Raw genomic sequence first — 6862 nt, 5'->3', positions numbered from 1 at the left:
GAAATGGCTTGATGATTTGGACATAGAGTGATGTTATAAGGAAATTAGAAGAACGTAGGATAGTTTGCCTTTCAGATCTGTGGAGACGTGTAATGTTCGGGCTAGCTCTCTGGAGGATCTTGGGACCACCCCAGTCCTTGTTCTTAGTGGAGAAGTAATGAAGGCAGGAGAGCTACCATGAGGCTGGTCAAGTCTTCTCTGGCTGAGAGTTTATCTCCAGTTTATGTACTCTTACAATTAAATTCTTCATACCGAGTATAAGCCAATCATCACTAGGGAACTATTTGTTGTAAGATTAAATCAATCATACTGAACTTAGAGAACTGTTAATCACCATGCTAAACTAGATAACCATTGTCTCATCAATTCCACTAAGAATCCTTGCCTCAAGTATATTTCTCTAGAGTTTTGGCCCATTACAGAGAAGAAAGGAATTTGTGGCCAAAGAAGAACTAGAGGGGGCAGCTAGGTGGTGCAGTGGATAGAGCACCAGCCTTGAATTCAGGAGGACCTGAGTTCAAATCTGGTCTCAGACACTTAACACTTCCTAGTTGTGTGACCCTGGGCAAGTCACTTAACCCCAGCCTCAAGAAAAAAAATAAATAAAACAAGAACTAGAGATCATTATTAATCACAAAATAGATAGTTTTGATTATATTAAGTTAAAAAGTTTTTGCACAAACAAAACCAATGCAGACAAGATTAGAAGGGAAGCAATAAACTGGGGAAACATTTTTACATTCAAGGATTCTGATAAAAGCCTCATTTCTAAAATATATAAATTCACACAAATTTATAAGAATTCAAGTCATTCTCCAATTGTCAAAAGATATGAATAGAAAATTTTCAGATGAAAAACTTGAAACCATTTCTAGTCATATGAAAAGGTGCTCTAAATCACTACTGGAAGAGAAATGCAAATTAAGACAACTCATATACTACTATACACCTCACAAATTGCCTAAGATGACAGGAAAAGAATGACAAATGTTGGAGGGGATGTGGGAAAACTGGGACACTGATACATTGTTAGTGGAGTTGTGAACTGGTCTAACCATTATGGAGAGCAATATGGAACTATGCCCACAGGGCTATCAAACTGTGTATACCCTTTGACCCAGCAATGGGGTTTATATTCAACTGGGCTTATATTCCAAAGAAATCTTAAAGGAGTGAAAGGGACTCACATGTGCAAAAATGTTTGTGGCAGCCCTTTTTGTAGTGGCAAGAAACTGGAAACTGAGTAGATGCCCATCAGTTGGAGAATGGCTAAATAAGTTGTGGTGTATGGATATTATGGAATATTACTGTTCTGTAAGAAACGACCAGCAGGATGATTTCAGAGAGACTTGGAGAGACTTACAGGAACTGAAACTGAATGAAATGAGCAGAAACAGGAGATCATTATACAAAGCAACAAGAAGACTATACAATGATCAATTCTGATGGATGTGGCTCATTCCAACAATTCCAATGGTCTTGTGATGAAGAGCATCATCTATATCGAGAGAGAGGTCTGGGGGAATTGAATATGGGTCACCAATAGCATTTTCACTTTTGTTGTTTGCATTTTATTTTCTTCCTCATTTTTTCCCCTTTTTAATCTGATTTTTCTTGTACAGCATGATAATTGTAGAAATATGTATAGAAGAATTTCACATGTTTAACATATATTAGATTGCTTTCGGTGTAGGGGAGAAGGTGAAGAGAAGGAAAAGGGAAAAATTTGGAACACAAGGTTTTGCAAGGGTGAATGTTAAAAATTAGGCATATATTTTGAAAATAAGCTTTAACAATAAAAATATTTTAAAAGTACAAAAAAAAAAAAAGTCGGGGGGGGGAGAAATGTTTTTGTAAAGCAATGGGCCCATTTTGTGGCCCATCCTCACCTTTGAGCATAGAGGTGAGGGGACCAGCCTTCAAGGTTCTGACCTACACAGTCTGGCCAAGTTTGGAGAGACTTATCAACAAGGCTCAGCACAGGTTGAGTGATTTTGACCACAGCCACTCCTGAAGAAAGGCCAAGAGACTCTCTAAGATGCAAACAAAATCAGGGATTCTTGAGGTTGCTCTCAGTTTCACTATCACTTGAACCCACATACTAATGAGCTTTTAAAAAACTCTTAGGATTATACACAAGGGATGAAAAAATTTTATTAATTTAATAAAACACTGGGCTAGAATGGCTGTTAAACTGATTTCTGGCAAAGAAAAAATTGGGGAGAAGATTGGCGATTTTATGTTGACTTGTAAAGGGAAGGGGTCCATACTGAACTCATTTTCTTAAATATATATTTTAATTAAAGCTTTTTATTTTCAAAACATATGCAAGGATAATTTTTCAACATTGACCCTTGCAAAAACCTTGTGTTCCTATTTCCCCCCCTTTCCCTACCCAGATGGCAAGTAATCCAATATATGTTAAACATGGTAAAAAAATGTATAAAATTGAATATATGCATATATATTTATACAATTATTTTGCTACACAAGAAAAATCTGACCAGAAGGGAAAATGAGAAAGAAAATAAAATTCAAGCAAACAACAAAAGAAATGAAAATGCTATATTGTGATCCACACTCAGTTTCCCCAGTCCTTTCTGTGGATGCAGATGGCTCTCTTCATCATAAAACCATTGGAACTGGCCTGAATCATCTCATTCTTGAAAAGAACTACGTTCTTCAGAATTGATCATCATTTAATCTTGTTGCCATGTACAATGATCTCCTGGTTCTGCTCACTTCATTTAGCATCAGTTCACGAAAGTCTCTTCCTGCTGATTGTTTCTTATAGAACAATAATATTCTATAAATTCATATACCATAACTTATTCTGCCATTCTCCAACTTATGGGCATCCACTCATTTTCCATGAAATCTACATATAGCACTAATGAGCTAATTAAGAAGATGATTATTCGTGTGTGATTGTGGAAATATGAGTTCTATGATGCTTTTTAATTTTGACCTCCCTAACATTTATACAGAGCTTTGAGGCTCACAAGGTATCTTCCTCACAGTAATCCTGTGTTTTTCTATGCTGCCTTCCTGGTGAAGGTAGGTCCTGTGAATAGTAACATCCTCATTCCACAGAGGAAGAAACTTGGGTTCAGAAGATGGCAGCTTGCCCATGTGCTTAAGGTCACATACCTGGTAAAATTAGTGAAGGCTTGAACTCATATCTCCTGACTTGCAGGGGCAGCAAGCCATCCTCTCTGCAGTTCACTAGATAAAAATCTACGTGGCTTAGGGTCATCTGATTTTGCTATGAATACTCATTCACAAGTGCTTTATAATGACTTATCAACCACTACAACCCAAATGGTCTCCAGACAGCACCAGCACTCTCTCAGGTTCCAAACTCTGGGGCATCTTGACCCTTTTCTGTCCTCATAAAGAAGTCAGCAATTGGTCAATTCCTTTGTCTCATCTATCCATCTTCCTTCCCCTAGCCTTTCCCATCTTGACATCCATCCAGCTGTTCACTGTCAGATTAGGATCTTTGATTAAGATTATGCAATTGAGACAAGGAATGGCTTCTTTTACCTGTCCACAAAAACAAACAAACAAAAAAAAATTCTTGGAAGGGAGGATTTCAGCACTAATGACTAATTGGGGCTTGGCCTGGGATCTATTGTTGTCCAATCAATGAGAGCTAGAGTGATTCTCAGGATTCCTTGAAAAGGAGACAGCTTTGTTAGTGGGAGGAGCACCAGATTGGAATCGGAGGCTCCAGGTTCAAATTTTATTTTGCTCCTCGTGTATTATAATGGTCAATATATATTCACAATAAATATGAGACCGTGGTGTCCAGAACTCAAAATGGCAGGTCACTCTTGCGTCTTCCTGGTAAATTCTATGAAAGAGCCCTTTTACAAGGTCCCTGCCATTTCCCTCTCATTCTGCCTTCACCTTATCACCCTACTTCTGACTTCCTGCCTGAAGCATGAGTGGCCCCAGGTTCCTTAAGGTAGATGCTATTATTATCCCCATTTTACAGATAAAAGGCAAATGGGTAAGTTACTTGCCCAGGGTCACACAGGTGGGATTTGAACTCAGTTCTTCTTGACTCCAGCCTGATGCCCCATCTGTGGGCACTCCGCCGCCCCAGTATGAAACCAGTGATGGTTTCTGAGAAAGGGAATGTCAGGCAAATGCCTCGGAGCTATGAGAAGGCTGGAGAAGAAATCAGAGGCACGAACTGGGCAGATACCCATTCAGAGGTTCACTAACCTCTGAAATTTACCATTTCCCTCAATTTATCTCATGGTACATATTCATATTTGCATGTTGTTCTCTGAGATACCACTACACACCTGTCAGATTGGCTAAGATGACAGGAACAAATAACGATGAATGTTGGAGGGGCTGTGGGAAAACTGGGACACTGATGCATTGTTGGTGGAGTTGTGAAAGAATCCAGCCATTCTGGAGAGCAATCTGGAATTATGCCCAAAAAGTTGTCAAACTGTGCATACCCTTTGACCCAGCAGTGCTGTTATTGGGCTTATATCCCAAAGAAATACTGAGGAGGGGAAAGGGACCAGTATGTGCCAAAATGCTTGTGGCAGCCCTTTTTGTAGTTGCTAGAAGCTGGAAGATGAATGGATGTCCATCAGTTGGAGAATGGTTGGGTAAATTGTGGTATATGAAGGTTATGGAATATTATTGCTCTGTAAGAAATGACCAACAGGAGGAATACAGAGAGGCTTGGAGAGACTTACATCAACTGATGCCGAGTGAAATGAGCAGAACCAGACGATCACTGTACACTTCAATGTTGTATGAAGATATATTCTGATGGAAGTGGATATCTTCAACATAAAGAAGATACAACTCACTTCCAGTTGATCAATGATGGACAGAAATAACTACACCCAGAGAAGGAACACTGGGAAGTGAATGTAAATTGTTAGCACTACTGTCTATCTACCCAGGTTACTTATACCTTCGGAAGCTAATACTTAATGTGCAACAAGAAAATGGTATTTACACACATATATTGTATCTAGGTTTTATTGTAACACATGTAAAATGTATGGGATTGCCTGTCATCGGGGGAGGGAGTAGAGGGAGCTACCTCAGATACTTACTTGGCTGTGTGATTGTGGGCAAAGAGTATCTATAAATGGGGATAATTATAGCACCTACTTTACAGAGATGTCTCAAGAATTGAATGAGATATTTGAAATGTGCTTCAAACCTTAAAAGTGCGACATAAATGCTAGCTGTGAGCTATTATTTCTTTGTATCTCACGAGTTAAGCACAGTGCCTGGTCCCTGTTAAAATTGAATTTTAGGAGAATATGACTGCTTTTAATGCCATTTTTGTGATTTTTTTTTTATTTTCTGTGACAGAGTGCACAGAACATGTTCTTTGGTGCTTTCCTTCTCCTCAAATACTTGAAGTTTACAAAAAGAAAATTCAGATCTTGGACTAATTTCAGGAACTTTTCTCTTGCTAAGGCCCACAGCAGAAGCTAATGCCAGTTACTAAGTGACTGACAAAGAAGTGCTATCTATACTCCATGCCTTGGTAAACTTTTGAGCCTCTTCTTTTATTTTCCTGAAAATGTACTTTTACCTAAACCCTGTGGATGTGGTAGCTCAGGAGAAAAGACCATCCCCCACAGAACTGTGAGGAACAAATGTCAATCACCTTGGTGTGTGGGTCAGGCTGAGTGGTCAAAAAAACTGCAGTGAATCTGTGCCTGTCTGGTGCCAGCTTCTTTGTGCAGCCGGCAGCAAGGATCCTAAAAGTTCCTGTAACCTTGGCGATCACAAAGGGACTGAAGCTCAGGCAATCTCAGATTTTCAACTTCAAGAACTTCCAGGATGTGCAGTGATTTTTACTAGAGAAAAGGAATTCAGAAAGGGCACGTTTAGCAAATTTAAATCAGAAAGTCTCACCTTTGTTCTCCAAGATGAGAAAACTATTTGCCTTATTTCTTGTGCTTGAGACTTTCACTGGAAGGCTTAGTTTATTTCTGTGTGAAATGGTGGGTAGGACCAAGGTTTTTCCACACCCGATGCCTCTTGCCAAGACAATCGTCTGTCCCATCGGTCATTTGTGACGGCAATCCTTCCTAACTTTTCAGCCTGGTTTCCCAGCTAATGTAAAATCCAAACAGCAGGATTCTCATCATGATGACGCAAGGCTGACGCAAACCTCACTTCCAACTTCCTCCGCCATCTTAACTATGGGATATTCTATTCCCTTACCAAATGACGACTCTGCCCCCAAACACGGACCTGATTCTGACGGAGGGGTCAGGGGTCATAGGTGGGAGGAGTCCTTACATTCTGACGGAGGGGTCAGGGGTCATAGGTGGGAGGAGTCCTTACGTAGTTCTGAAGCCAGGCCCAGCCGGGCTTTTGTGGGTAAATGGCGGGAGCAGGAGTGGAGGGAGAGAATCTCAGGAAGGGCCGCTCCGAGTCTGTGCTTACTGGGACTCTACAGGGGCATCAAGTGTTGCCTTTTTACAATTTCTTTTAAAAATGTGTTACTTTATTTTCCCCAGTTACATGGAAAAACAATTTTCAAATTTTGTTTTTAAAACTGAATTTCAAATTCCCTCCCTCCCTATCAACCTCCTCATTGAGAAGACAATTTAATAGAGGTTATACTAGTGTCGTTTTGCAAAACATTTCCATGTCAGTCGTGGTTTTTTATATATTTTAAAGAGTAAAAGATCCGATTCTGATCCTAAATGCTCTTTCCCAATAAACAGGGATTTCAGAACAGAACGCTGGGCCCCGAGTGCGAATCCAGCCTCGGACCGGGGCCCGCCTGCCTCAGTTTCCTCGTCTGCACAACGAGGGGGGGGAGGGGCAGCACGCCCGTGTTTCCCGCGAGAGAACC

The sequence above is a fragment of the Sminthopsis crassicaudata genome, chromosome 2 (genome assembly GCF_048593235.1).
Source record: "Sminthopsis crassicaudata isolate SCR6 chromosome 2, ASM4859323v1, whole genome shotgun sequence".
Taxonomy (NCBI): Eukaryota; Metazoa; Chordata; class Mammalia; order Dasyuromorphia; family Dasyuridae; genus Sminthopsis; species Sminthopsis crassicaudata.
This window is presented reverse-complemented; position numbering follows the sequence as displayed.